The 15112-nt window shown below is 47.7% G+C and overlaps 1 protein-coding gene across 2 annotated transcripts in view; it reads left to right on the top strand.

The window, feature by feature from the left end:
- LOC129820282 (gamma-aminobutyric acid type B receptor subunit 1-like) overlaps window positions 1-15112 on the top strand; it is a 294632-nt gene that overhangs the window by 37866 nt on the left and 241654 nt on the right. The window lies entirely within an intron of this gene.

The raw sequence follows: 15112 nt of genomic DNA on the forward strand, positions 1-15112 counted from the left end.
TGGAGACCATCCAACAGACCATCCAACAGTATATATGTTCTAGAGACCATCCAACAGTATATATGTTCTGGAGACCATCCAACAGTATATATGTTCTGGAGACCATCCAACAGTATATATATTCTGGAGACCATCCAGCAGTATATATATTCTGGAGACCATCCAACAGTATATATATTCTGGAGACCATCCAACAGTATATATGTTCTGGAGATTATCCAACAGTATATATGTTCCGGAGACCATCCAACAGTATATATGTTCTGGAGACCATCCAACAGACCATCCAACAGTATATATATTCTGGAGACCATCCAACAGTATATATATTCTGGAGACCATCAGAGAGAGTTTCTGGAGACCACCAGAGAGAGAGAGAGAGAGAGAGAGAGAGGATCCTGCCTGGTCTGCCACTGCAGGTGGACTCTTAGCTGTCTTCTTGCCTCTATGCCCACTTGTATTGCTCTATAACAATAGTGTTTGTCTGAAGGAGTGTTCCTGTTAACCCTGCACTGCAGCAGAGCAGCCCTCTAACACTACGCTAGCCCAGCTACCTTCAGACTTAGTGTGCGTCCCAAACGGGCCCTCTGTTCCCTCTGCAGTGCACTACTTTTAACCAGGGAACGTAGGTCCTCTGATCAAAAGTAGTGCACTCTGTAGGGAATACGATGCCGTTTGGGATGCAGAGCCACTTCTCCATACAAGGCCACCTCACCCTCTGACAGCCACTTGAAATTCCCCTCGATGCAGCAGGATTCTGTAAAGGCGTTGGCACGCTCTGTCATGGTTATGTAGTTATAGATTTTAGTCCCAAAAAGGCACCCTATTCTATTTTGTAGTGCACTACTTTTGATCAGGGAATCCCACAGGGCTCTGATAGAAGGTAGTGCACTCTATAGGGAATAGGGTGCCATTTGGGACTCTGACATGGGCTCTTAACTTTCACAGCTCTGTTCCAAAAGGGTCCTTTACACATGCACAGATTTTAATTTGATCACACTGTAGCAGGAAACATTTTCTGCGATGCAGGAATTGTAAAACTTGTAGTGTATTTGAGGTTTTAAAAGGCTTCTGAATTGTGTTATTTAAACTTTGAAATTCCAGACTTGATTTTCCCTTACGAAAAAATGTATCAACCCTTACAAAAATGTCCGTTCATTATAATCCACATAATAATTCACATTTCCTGTTGCTGCAGGATTATTTTCCTGCTGGAGCAAATCAATCAAATGTATTTATAGAGCCCTTCTTACATCAGCTGATGTCACGAAGTGCTGTACAGAAACAACTTCCTAAAAAGAACTTGCTCAAATTGAACTGACTGGCTCAAACTGGCTCAAAAAATGAACTGGCTCAAATCAAGATCCTACATCTGAGGCATGACGAGGACGAGGAGCGACTCCCACCTGTATGGTTTAAGATGATAATGTGTCCAGATGCATTCATTATCATTTCACGACGGATTGATGTGCTTCTCCGGAAGTCAATAAAAAAAGCAATTTAATCAAAAATCCAATCTATGATTTTTCCATTCGACATTCAATGTAGCTGTTTTATCTCAATATCAAAAAATGTCTGTGTAGCAGGTACCTTACTGTGATTGTTTTCAATTAAAATGGTCAAAAATATACAAAATTTGCTTCTTAGCAAAGGGCAATTTCTCAAGCAAGAATTTAGCTAGAACTGTCTGGGACTGGTCTGAGTGGGGAGGGGAAAACTGTAAACTAGCTGTTATTGGTAGAGAGGTTTGGTACTCTCTTTCTTATTGGTCTATTAACTAATTTATCGCCTGGTGATGTCACCATGTGAGGCTGAAACTCCATCCCACCAAAACAGGCAGAAATTACATTAAAACTGCATTTTTCATTATTTTCACAATTTCACAGTATTATTCCAATTTCATAGTGTGGAAATATACAGTATATAAAACACAGTAAAAGTATGTTTTTTGACTGCACTGGGCCTTTAAGTTCTCGGAACTGTGGGGGAACCTATCGCGGTGGCATACCCACCACAGGATTTGATCTGTAAGTGTTTGTAACGTTTTAATATGCGGCATCTGGTCCCTTGTGTCAAAGGCTGCACATCTGGCAGCCTACTTACTATATAGTGCACTACTTTTGACCAGGACTCAGGTCATAAGTAGTGCACTAAATAGAGAATGGGGTGTAACGTTTGACACATGCAGCCACAGATTTACTGTAGCTGTTGATGGTGCCCTCACGGGTTTTGTATCCCATCAGTTGGCTTCGGTGGTGTGTTTGAATGTTGTATTATTTTACTACTGTTGTTGGGCTGGGCAGTGCTTAAAGGCCCAATTAAGCTGTTTTTATATCGATATCAAATCATTTCTTGGTATCAAGGCACAAGGCGAGACCCAAATGCAGATGGTTGGAGTCTTACGATGTTTATTCATCCAAAAGGGGGTAGGTAAGAGAATGGTTGTGGACAGGCAAAAAGGTCCAAACCAGATCAGAGTCCAATAGGTACCGAAGGGCAGGCAGATTCAAGGTCAGGGCAGGCAGGTGGGAAAGTAGTCCAGTCAGGTAGGGGTCAGAACCGGAAAGACTAGCAAAAGAAAATAGAAAAGGAGTACGGGGGGAAAAACACGCTGGTTGACTTGACTAAACATGCAAGACGAACTGGCACAGAGAGACAGGAAACACAGGGATAAATACACTGGTACAGAGAGACAGGAAACACAGGGATAAATACACTGGTACAGGGAGACAGGAAACACAGGGACAAATACACTGGTACAGAGAGACAGGAAACACAGGGATAAATACACTGGCACAGAGAGACAGGAAACACAGGGATAAATACACTGGTACAGAGAGACAGGAAACACAGGGATAAATACACTGGCACAGAGAGACAGGAAACACAGGGATAAATACACTGGTACAGAGAGACAGGAAACACAGGGATAAATACACTGGTACAGGGAGACAGGAAACACAGGGATAAATACACTGGTACAGAGAGACAGGAAACACAGGGATAAATACACTGGGGAAAATAAGCGACACCTGGAGGGGGTGGAGACAATCACAGGGACAGGTGAAACAGATCAGGGCGTGACATTTGGGTAACAATTAAGCTGTTTTTATATCGATATCAAATCATTTCTGGGTAACAATTAAGTACCTTACTGTAATAGTTTTCTATTAAAATTAACAAACAAAAAATATTTTTTGCAAACAAAAATGGCTCCAGCAATCATTTTGCTACGACTGTCTGGGAGGGGTCTTAGTAAGGGGGGAAAAACTGAAAACTAGTTGTTATTGGCAGAGAGGATTGGAACTATCAGTTCCAATCCTCTCTGCCAATAACAGCTAGTTTTCAGTATATAGCAGGGTATACAACAAGGTGTATAACAGGGTATATAACAGGATGTATAACAGGGTATATAACAGGGTGTATAACAGGGTGTATAACTATGTATATAACAGGGTATATAATAGGGTATATAGCAGGGTATATAACAGGGTGTATAACAGGGTGTACAACAGGGTATATAACAGGGTATATAACAGGGTGTATAACTATGTATATAACAGGGTGTATAACAGGGTATATAACAGGGTGTACAACAGGGTGTATAACAGTGTATATAACAGGGTGTATAACAGGGTCTATTAACCAATTTACTGCCTGAAATTCTCCCCCATGCAAATCTGCTGATTATAATATTTTATTTTCATCCCAGTAACTATCAGGGGATAAGAACCTTTTCACACTTTTACAATGTTCATTCCATCATCTTTTCCACAATATGATACAAAACACAGGAAAACATCATTTTGATTTCACCGGGCCTTTAATGAAACACTTTAGAACTCATTCTCTCATCCTCCACTTCTCTGCTGCTTTCATCAAGGCTGTGCGTACCAAATTGCACCCTATTCCCTGGTCAAAAGCAGGGAACTAGTACTATAATAGAGAATAGGGTGTCATTTGGAACGCAGTCATCAAATCACTGCAGAAGGGCCATTCATTTGATTCAAAATAAATAATCAGTCCAATTCAATTATACTGCAATTATCTCCCGCTCAAAAGCACTGGATAAAGTGCACCTAAATATGCCTTTGCACACTCTCTGGCTGGCTGTCTGGCTGGCTCTCTGACTGGCTGGCTCTCTGTCTGTCTGTCTGTCTGGCTCTCTGGCTGGCTGGCTGGGTTTCTGGCTGGCTGTCTGGCTGGCTCTCTGGCTGGCACCATACAAGGCAAAGCAAGCAGGGTAGCAGTGCATTGATGTATTGCTAATTTAGTCCTCTTTCAGACTAGGGCCTGTGTCCATGACTAGGCCTGTGTCCATGACTAGGCCTGTGTCCATGACTAGGCCTGTGTCCATGACTAGGCCTGTGTCCATCACTAGGCCTGTGTCCATGACTAGGCCTGTGTCCATGACTAGGCCTGTGTCCATGACTAGGCCTGTGTCCATGACTAGGCCTGTATCCATGACTAGGCCTGTGTCCATGACTAGGCCTGTGTCCATGACTAGGCCTGTGTCCATGACTAGGCCTGTGTCCATGACTAGGCCTGTGTCCATGACTAGGCCTGTGTCCATGACTAGGCCTGTGTCCATCACTAGGCCTGTGTCCATGACTAGGCCTGTGTCCATGACTAGGCCTGTGTCCATCACTAGGCCTGTGTCCATGACTAGGCCTGTGTCCATGACTAGGCCTGTGTCCATGACTAGGCCTGTATCCATGACTAGGCCTGTGTCCATGCCTTCATGTATACTGAGCTGATGGTGAATGACGGGCGGTATCCACTACGGCACCAGTAGTAGTGGAGGAATAGAGTAGTGGGTTTTGGATTATGACCAGTATACTATTCAGAACATTCAAACTAATGAAATGACTGGCGCTGGTGCTGGGACGGGTGCTGGGTCTGTGAATGGGACTGGGTCTGTGAATGGGACTGGGTCTGTGAATGGGACGGGTGCTGGGTCTGTGAATGGGACTGGGTCTGTGAATGGGACGGGTGCTGGGTCTGTGAATGGGACTGGTGCTGGGACGGGTGCTGGGTCTGTGAATGGGACTGGTGCTGTGATGGGACTGGTGCTGGGTCTGTGAATGGGACTGGGTCTGTGAATGGGACTGGTGCAGGGACTGGTGCTGGGACTGGGTCTGTGAATGGGACTGGGACTTGGACTTGCGCTGGGTCGATGCCTGCCTATAAACTGGGTAATCTCAGTTAACCCAGAACTAAAACCTTGGTCAGATGCTCGTAGTCTGTCCAGGAGAGATTAGGTAAGTGGTGACTGGACAGTCACTAGGTGGTAGTGGTGGAGGAATAGGACTGGCACAGTACTACTGATGCCATTCAAAGGAGTGAAATAACAAAGACAGAGACAGGAACTCTCACCAAGCCTCTTTGTTTCCTAGTGCTCATATACTCTGTAACATCTAGCGTTCTTGTCTCTCCCATTCTCTCTACCTCTCTCTCTTCTCTACCCCTCCCTTTCTCTCTCTACCTCTCTCTCTTCTCTACCCCTCCCTTTCTCTCTCTACCTCTCTCTCTTCTCTACCCCTCCCTTTCTCTCTCTACCTCTCTCTCTTCTCTACCCCTCCCTTTCTCTCTCTACCTCTCTCTCTTCTCTACCCCTCCCTTTCTCTCTCTACCTCTCTCTCTTCTCTACCCCTCCCTTTCTCTCTCTACCTCTCTCTCTTCTCTACCCCTCCCTTTCTCTCTCTACCTCTCTCTCTTCTCTACCCCTCCCTTTCTCTCTCTACCTCTCTCTCTTCTCTACCCCTCCCTTTCTCTCTCTACCTCTCTCTCCTCTCTACCCCTCCCTTTCTCTCTCTACCTCTCTCTCTTCTCTACCCCTCCCTTTCTCTCTCTACCTCTCTCTCCTCTCTACCCCTCCCTTTCTCTCTCTACCTCTCTCTCTTCTCTACCCCTCCCTTTCTCTCTCTACCTCTCTCGCTTCTCTACCCCTCCCTTTCTCTCTCTACCTCTCTCTCTTCTCTACCCCTCCCTTTCTCTCTCTACCTCTCTCTCTTCTCTACCCCTCCCTTTCTCTCTCTACCTCTCTCTCTTCTCTACCCCTCCCTTTCTCTCTCTACCTCTCTCTCTTCTCTACCCCTCCCTTTCTCTCTCTACCTCTCTCTCTTCTCTACCCCTCCCTTTCTCTCTCTACCTCTCTCTCTTCTCTACCCCTCCCTTTCTCTCTACCTCTCTCTCTTCTCTACCCCTCCCTTTCTCTCTCTACCTCTCTCTCTTCTCTACCCCTCCTTTTCTCTCTCTACCTCTCTCTCCTCTCTACCCCTCCCTTTCTCTCTCTACCCCTCCCTTTCTCTCTCTACCTCTCTCTCTTCTCTACCCCTCCCTTTCTCTCTCTACCTCTCTCTCTTCTCTACCCCACCCTTTCTCTCTCTTCCTCTCTCTCTTGTCTCTACACCCTCCCTTTCTCTCTACCCCTCTCTCTCATCTCTACACCCTCCCTTTCTCTCTACCCCTCTCTCTCATCTCTACCCCCTCCCTTTCTCTCTACCTCTGTCTGTCTCCCCTGAGGCCCCATTGCCCTATTATAAAGGACAATCTGAGGAGTGGGGTGGCAAAAGAGAATTCTACTTTTCTCATTACATCCTTGTAGCTGGTAACGCGACATTTTTGGTCTGCATGTAACGCCTACTCCTGCTCCCTCCCTCATGCCCTCGACGTCGCTGGTCAACTAACAACCAAGTCCTGGCAACCCACATTGTGCACACCTGCTCATCATTTTCTCCCTGATTACTCCCCCTTTTATTGAGCCCTCAGTTGTCTTCAGTTACTAGGTGTTATTGTTTTCTCTTACGTTATGTACGTGTCTCATGTTTGTTAAAACTGTTTCAGTTGTTTATTAAACTCACCTTCTACACCTGCCTCCTGACTCCCGGCGTATACGTTACAGAATTAACACCTCGACAATATGGAAGCAGCAGAAGATTTAACCCTCCTCCAGACGGTTAAGGAACAAGGTCATCTACTCCTATAACACCGCGACCAGCTGGCTGAAACTGAGTACGGCCATGGAGGAGGTCCTCCGCGTTCTTCACTGCCTCGACACCACTAGCGAGGCTCTCAATACCCCCATCAGAGGGCATCCTACCACGGGTCGTCACAGTGAGCCAGTCCAACCAGCCTACCCAGCTGTCCGCCCAGGTCAGCGATACCCTGACTATCCCTTCTGGAGAAATATGATGTCACTCCATCGAAATGCCGTGGTTTCCTACTCCAGTGCTCCCTCTATTTAGCATATCAGATGGGAATCTCCACCACCGAGAGGTCCAAGGTTGCCACGGTCATTCCCCTGCTGACCGGACGGGTGTTGGAGTGGTCTACGGATGTCTGGGAGAAAGGAGAGGAGGAGCTGGGGTCCTATGAGATGTTCATGGCTCTGTTCACGACGGTCTTCGCCCATCCTCCAGAGGGCAGAGAGGGAGGTGAGCGACTCTTCCAGCGCCGGCAGGGTGCCCAGACCGCAGAGGAGTACGCCCTCACCTTTCGGACTGTGGCAGCTTCCAGCGGATGGATTGAGCCGGCGCTCTGCATTCTATTCCGCTGTGGACTGCACGAGGAGGTCGAGACGGGGTTGGCATGTCGAGATGACAATATTTCCTGTGGATGCTCTCATCTCGATGGCCATCCGTCTGGATAACCTTCTGCGGTAGCGCCGGTGTCCATCTCGCTACTCGCCTCCCTCCTTTGGCTTTCCCGAGGCAGAGCCTGAACCCATGGAGGTAGGGGCCACACACCTCTCCGCTGCAGAGCGGCGTCGCCGGAGACAGCTGGGGCTCTGTTCCTATTGCGGCCAGGAGGGCCGCTCTAGCTTCAGTGGTGTCCAGTGCGTCCTTACCCGGGATCCACTAGAACAGAGAGGCAGCCCCGTGACCTTCCATCTCCCAGGGTAGGCGTGAGTATCTAATTTTCGTAGTTTTTTAGCCAAACCCTTTCTGGTTCCTATTTCACTGGATGGCTGTCCCTCAAGTGTTGTCTCTACAGCTCTAGTGGACTCCGGTGCCGTTGAGAACTTCATCAACCAGGCCCTCACCTCCTCCCTGAACTTAATCTCATAAACCGCTCACCTCTCCTTTTCCTATCCAAGCTCTGGACACACGACCATTGGGATCTGGCACAGTTACACACATCATCGCACCACTCACCCAATTCGCCAGGAAAGCCTTCCCTTCTTCATCACCTCCGCACCTCTACACCAGGTAATCCTCGGACTCCCGTGGCTCCAACATCACAATCCCACCATCACATGGTCGCGTATGAAAATGACCGCCTGGGGACCAGGATGCCGGAGGACATGCTTTCCCGTACCCTGTGGTTCCATGCCGGAGGACATGCTTTCCCGTACCCTGTGGTTCCATGCCGGAGGACATGCTTTCCCGTACCCTGTGGTTCCATGCCGGAGGACATGCTTTCCCGTACCCTGTGGTTCCATGCCGGAGGACATGCTTTCCCGTACCCTGTGGTTCCATGCCGGAGGACATGCTTTCCCGTACCCTGTGGCTCCATGCCGGAGGACATGCTTTCCCGTACCCTGTGGTTCCATGCCGGAGGACATGCTTTCCCGTACCCTGTGGTTCCATGCCGGAGGACATGCTTTCCCGTACCCTGTGGTTCCATGCCGGAGGACATGCTTTCCCGTACCCTGTGGTTCCATGCCGGAGGACATGCTTTCCCGTACCCTGTGGTTCCATGCCGGAGGACATGCTTTCCCGTACCCTGTGGTTCCATGCCGGAGGACATGCTTTCCCGTACCCTGTGGTTCCATGCCGGAGGACATGCTTTCCCGTACCCTGTGGTTCCATGCCGGAGGACATGCTTTCCCGTACCCTGTGGTTCCATGCCGGAGGACATGCTTTCCCGTACCCTGTGGTTCCATGCCGGAGGACATGCTTTCCCGTACCCTGTGGTTCCATGCCGGTTGAGGGCCCTGTGAATGCCCACCAGCCTATCAATCGGTCCTGCTGTATCATTAGCCCTGTATGTTGGGACATAGATGTAGATATCCTGAGTGCATCTACGTTCCCACAGGGCTGAGAGATCGGCTGTTAACCTGGGCATACACATTCCTCACCCCTGGACACCCCCACCATCTAATCCCTCTCCGAAAAGTACTGATGGCCCACCTTGGCGCAGGACTTCATCCGCTACTTCAACACATGCTCCATATGTACTCAGTCTAAATCTCCCCAGCACGCTCCAGCAGGGAAACTACTCCTCCTTCCCGTGCCTCAGAGGCCCTGGTAACATTTGTCCATATACTTTGTAACTGATCTCCCTCTTTCTGATGGTTGTACCACTATTATGGTTGTTATTGACAGATTCTCTAAGTCCTGCCATTTTATTCCTCTCTCTGGTCTACCTACCGCTTTCCAGGTCGCTGAAGTACTATTCCAGCAGGTCTTCCGGCACTATGGCCTTCCGGAGTACATCGTTTACAACCGTGGTCCTCAGTTCACGTTGCGGGACTGGAAAGCCTTTATGGAGAAGCTGGTGGTCACGGTCAGCCTCACAACGAGCAGGTGGAGAGGACCAACCAGGAGTTTGGGTGGTTCCTAAGGAGTCACTGCCAGGACCGGAAAGGTGAGTCAGCCTGGTTCCTTCCCTAGGCAGAATACGCCCATCTCACTTCGACACTCCCCACCCGGGCTGACTCCTTTCCAGTGCGTCCTGGGATATCAGCCGGCCCTAGCTCCGTGGACTCAGAGCCAGACCGAGGCCCCTGCAGTGGATGAGTGGTTCCGGGCGCGCAGAGGAAGTTTGGAACGCCGCCCACGTGAGGCTCCAGCGCGCTGTCCGCCGTCAGAAGGATCAGGTGGACCACCACTGCAGTGAGGCTTCAGTGTTACATCCTGGTGATCGCGTCTGGCTCTCCACCAGGAACCTCCAGCTCCGCCTGCCCTGCCGGAAGCTGAATCCCCGTTTTGTGGGGCCCTTTAAGGACCTCCAGAGGATCAACGAGGTGACCTATCATCTCAAACTCCCCACCAACTACTGGGTCTCACCTTCCTATCCTGTTTCCCTCCTCAGGCCGTTGCTTCCAGGTCCCCTGGCTGATGCCGTCTCCCACGACACTCCGCCGTCTCCCCTGGACATCGAGGGGACCCATGCCTATGCTGTTACGTCCCTACTGGATTCTCAACGCCGTGGGGGTTGGCTCCAGTACCTAGTGGACTGGGAGGGGTACAGTCCTAAGGAGCACTCTTGGGTCCCAGTGACATCCTGAACATTATCTTGGATTTCCATTTCCAACACTCTACAGTGTCTTCAGCCCAACAGTTGACTACTCTCTACAGTGTCTTCAGCCCAACAGTTGACTACTCTCTACAGTGTCTTCAACCCAACAGTTGACTACTCTCTACAGTGTCTTCAACCCAACAGTTGACTACTCTCTACAGTCTTCAGTCCAACAGTTGACTACTCTCTACAGTGTCTTACCCAACAGTTGACTACTCTCTACAGTGTCTTCATCCCAACAGTCTACTAATCTCTACAGTGTCTTCAGCCCAACAGTTGACTACTCTCTACAGTGTCTTCATCCCAACAGTCTACTAATCTCTACAGTGTCTTCATCCCAACAGTCTACTAATCTCTACAGTGTCTTCATCCCAACAGTCTACTAATCTCTACAGTGTCTTCAGCCCAACAGTTGACTACTCTCTACAGTGTCTTCAGTCCAACAGTTGACTACTCTCTACAGTGTCTACAACCCAACAGTTGACTACTCTCTACAGTGTCTTCAACCCAACAGTTGACTACTCTCTACAGTGTCTTCAACCCAACAGTTGACTACTCTCTACAGTGTCTTCATCCCAACAGTTGACTACTCTCTACAGTGTCTACAACCCAACAGTTGACTACTCTCTACAGTCTTCAACCCAACAGTTGACTACTCTCTACAGTCTTCAGCCCAACAGTTGACTACTCTCTACAGTGTCTACAACCCAACAGTTGACTACTCTCTACAGTATCTACAGCCCAACAGTTGACTACTATCTACAGTGTCTACAGCCCAACAGTTGACTACTCTCTACAGTGTCTTCAGCCCAACAGTTGACTACTCTCTACAGTGTCTACAGCCCAACAGTTGACTACTCTCTACAGTGTCTACAGCCCAACAGTTGACTACTCTCTACAGTGTCTTCAGCCCAACAGTTGACTACTCTCTACAGTGTCTACAGCCCAACAGTTGACTACTCTCTACAGTGTCTACAACCCAACAGTTGACTACTCTCTACAGTGTCTTCAGTCCAACAGTTGACTACTCTCTACAGTGTCTACAACCCAACAGTTGACTACTCTCTACAGTCTTCAGCCCAACAGTTGACTACTCTCTACAGTGTCTACAACCCAACAGTTGACTACTCTCTACAGTGTCTTCAGTCCAACAGTTGACTACTCTCTACAGTGTCTACAACCCAACAGTTGACTACTCTCTACAGTGTCTACAACCCAACAGTTGACTACTCTCTACAGTCTTCAGCCCAACAGTTGACTACTCTCTACAGTGTCTTCAGCCCAACAGTTGACTACTCTCTACAGTGTCTTCAACCCAACAGTTGACTACTCTCTACAGTGTCTTCAGCCCAACAGTTGACTACTCTCTACAGTGTCTACAACCCAACAGTCTACTACTCTCTACAGTGTCTTCAGCCCAACAGTTGACTACTCTCTACAGTGTCTTCAACCCAACAGTTGACTACTCTCTACGCCGTAGAGAGTAGTCAACTGTTGGGTTGAAGACACTGTAGAGAGTAGTCAACTGTTGGGTTGAAGACACCGTAGAGTCTACGGTGTCTTCAACCCAACAGTTGACTACTCTCTACGGTGTCTTCAGCCCAACAGTTGACTACTCTCTACAGTGTCTACAACCCAACAGTTGACTACTCTCTACAGTGTCTTCAGTCCAACAGTTGACTACTCTCTACAGTGTCTTCAGCCCAACAGTTGACTACTCTCTACAGTGTCTTCAACCCAACAGTTGACTACTCTCTACGGTGTCTTCAACCCAACAGTTGACTACTCTCTACAGTGTCTTCAGCCCAACAGTTGACTACTCTCTACAGTGTCTACAACCCAACAGTTGACTACTCTCTACAGTGTCTTCAGTCCAACAGTTGACTACTCTCTACAGTGTCTTCAGCCCAACAGTTGACTACTCTCTACAGTGTCTTACCCAACAGTCGACTACTCTCTACAGTGTCTTCAGTCCAACAGTTGACTACTCTCTACAGTCTTCAACCCAACAGTTGACTACTCTCTACAGTGTCTTACCCAACAGTCGACTACTCTCTACAGTGTCTTCAGCCCAACAGTTGACTACTCTCTACAGTGTCTTCAGCCCAACAGTCGACTACTCTCTACAGTGTCTTTAGCCCAAAAGTCTACTACTCTCTACAGTCTTCAGCCCAACAGTTGACTACTCTCTACAGTGTCTACAGCCCAACAGTTGACTACTCTCTACAGTGTCTACAGCCCAACAGTTGACTACTCTCTACAGTGTCTTCAGCCCAACAGTTGACTACTCTCTACAGTGTCTACAGCCCAACAGTTGACTACTCTCTACAGTGTCTACAACCCAACAGTTGACTACTCTCTACAGTGTCTTCAGTCCAACAGTTGACTACTCTCTACAGTGTCTACAACCCAACAGTTGACTACTCTCTACAGTGTCTTCAACCCAACAGTTGACTACTTTCTACAGTGTCTTCAACCCAACAGTTGACTACTCTCTACAGTGTCTTCAACCCAACAGTTGACTACTCTCTACAGTGTCTTCAACCCAACAGTTGACTACTCTCTACAGTGTCTTCAACCCAACAGTTGACTACTCTCTACAGTGTCTTCAACCCAACAGTTGACTACTCTCTACAGTGTCTTCAACCCAACAGTTGACTACTCTCTACAGTGTCTTCAACCCAACAGTTGACTACTCTCTACAGTGTCTTCAGCCCAACAGTTGACTACTCTCTACAGTGTCTTCAACCCAACAGTTGACTACTCTCTACAGTGTCTTCAACCCAACAGTTGACTACTCTCTACAGTCTTCAGGCCAACTCACCAATACATCATTGAACTTTTACCGCCCTTCCATCTTGTAATCCAATCACTTCAATGCAAGAATGGAAACCCCATTATCATTTGTTAATTCAAATAACTCAACCCCTGCATACAAATCACATGAGCTATTTGCATCCATTTTACATATAAACTCATGAACACATAATACATTTCTCAATACACCAGAATGGGCTTCCATAGTTTTATAATATTTGTGGTTGCAAGGATGGGCTCAGTGCAGCCGGCAGCTCTTGAGACAATTTCAGAATGTAACAGGCTGTTATGGCAATTTCAGGTAAAAACTCAAATATTAGGAAAATGTCTGTACATTTCAGATGTATCAAAAACATTGCTCTGCTATTACCATTTCTACTGTAGGAGTGTTGGCTCAATGAGACATTTCTGTTTACACTGCCCTGCTTCAAGGGGGGCAACAGTCGGGCGAGTGTTGTGCGCTGCCTGAGTAATGTGTAGCAGACCAGTGTCGTATTCTACCAGAGTAACGTGTAACAGACCAGTGTCGTATTCTACCAGAGTAACGTGTAGCAGACCAGTGTCGTATTCTACCAGAGTAACGTGTAACAGACCAGTGTCGTATTCTACCAGAGTAACGTGTAACAGACCAGTGTCGTATTCTACCAGAGTAACGTGTAACAGACCAGTGTCGTATTCTACCAGAGTAATGTGTAACAGACCAGTGTCGTATTCTACCAGAGTAACGTGTAGCAGACCAGTGTCGTATTCTACCAGAGTAACGTGTAACAGACCAGTGTCGTATTCTACCAGAGTAACGTGTAACAGACCAGTGTCGTATTCTACCAGAGTAACGTGTAACAGACCAGTGTCGTATTCTACCAGAGTAACGTGTAACAGACCAGTGTCGTATTCTACCAGAGTAACGTGTAGCAGACCAGTGTCGTATTCTACCAGAGTAACGTATAACAGACCAGTGTCGTATTCTACCAGAGTAACGTGTAGCAGACCAGTGTCGTATTCTACCAGAGTAACGTGTAACAGACCAGTGTCGTATTCTACCAGAGTAACGTGTAACAGACCAGTGTCGTATTCTACCAGAGTAACGTGTAACAGACCAGTGTCGTATTCTACCAGAGTAACGTGTAGCAGACCAGTGTCGTATTCTACCAGAGTAACGTGTAACAGACCAGTGTCGTATTCTACCAGAGTAACGTGTAACAGACCAGTGTCGTATTCTACCAGAGTAACGTGTAACAGACCAGTGTCGTATTCTACCAGAGTAACGTGTAGCAGACCAGTGTCGTATTCTACCAGAGTAACGTGTAGCAGACCAGTGTCGTATTCTACCAGAGTAACGTGTAGCAGACCAGTGTCGTATTCTACCAGAGTAACGTGTAACAGACCAGTGTCGTATTCTACCAGAGTAACGTGTAGCAGACCAGTGTCGTATTCTACCAGAGTAACGTGTAACAGACCAGTGTCGTATTCTACCAGAGTAACGTGTAACAGACCAGTGTCGTATTCTACCAGAGTAACGTGTAGCAGACCAGTGTCGTATTCTACCAGAGTAACGTGTAACAGACCAGTGTCGTATTCTACCAGAGTAACGTGTAGCAGACCAGTGTCGTATTCTACCAGAGTAACGTGTAGCAGACCAGTGTCGTATTCTACCAGAGTAACGTGTAGCAGACCAGTGTCGTATTCTACCAGAGTAACGTGTAACAGACCAGTGTCGTATTCTACCAGAGTAACGTGTAACAGACCAGTGTCGTATTCTACCAGAGTAACGTGTAACAGACCAGTGTCGTATTCTACCAGAGTAACGTGTAACAGACCAGTGTCGTATTCTACCAGAGTAACGTGTAACAGACCAGTGTCGTATTCTACCAGAGTAACGTGTAACAGACCAGTGTCGTATTCTACCAGAGTAACGTGTAACAGACCAGTGTCGTATTCTACCAGAGTAACGTGTAACAGACCAGTGTCGTATTCTACCAGAGTAACGTGTAGCAGACGAGTGTCATGCGCTGCCTGAGTAATATGTAGCAGACAATATTTTCACGAAACG

The sequence above is a fragment of the Salvelinus fontinalis genome, chromosome 22, assembly GCF_029448725.1.
Source record: "Salvelinus fontinalis isolate EN_2023a chromosome 22, ASM2944872v1, whole genome shotgun sequence".
In the NCBI taxonomy this organism is placed as follows: domain Eukaryota; kingdom Metazoa; phylum Chordata; class Actinopteri; order Salmoniformes; family Salmonidae; genus Salvelinus; species Salvelinus fontinalis.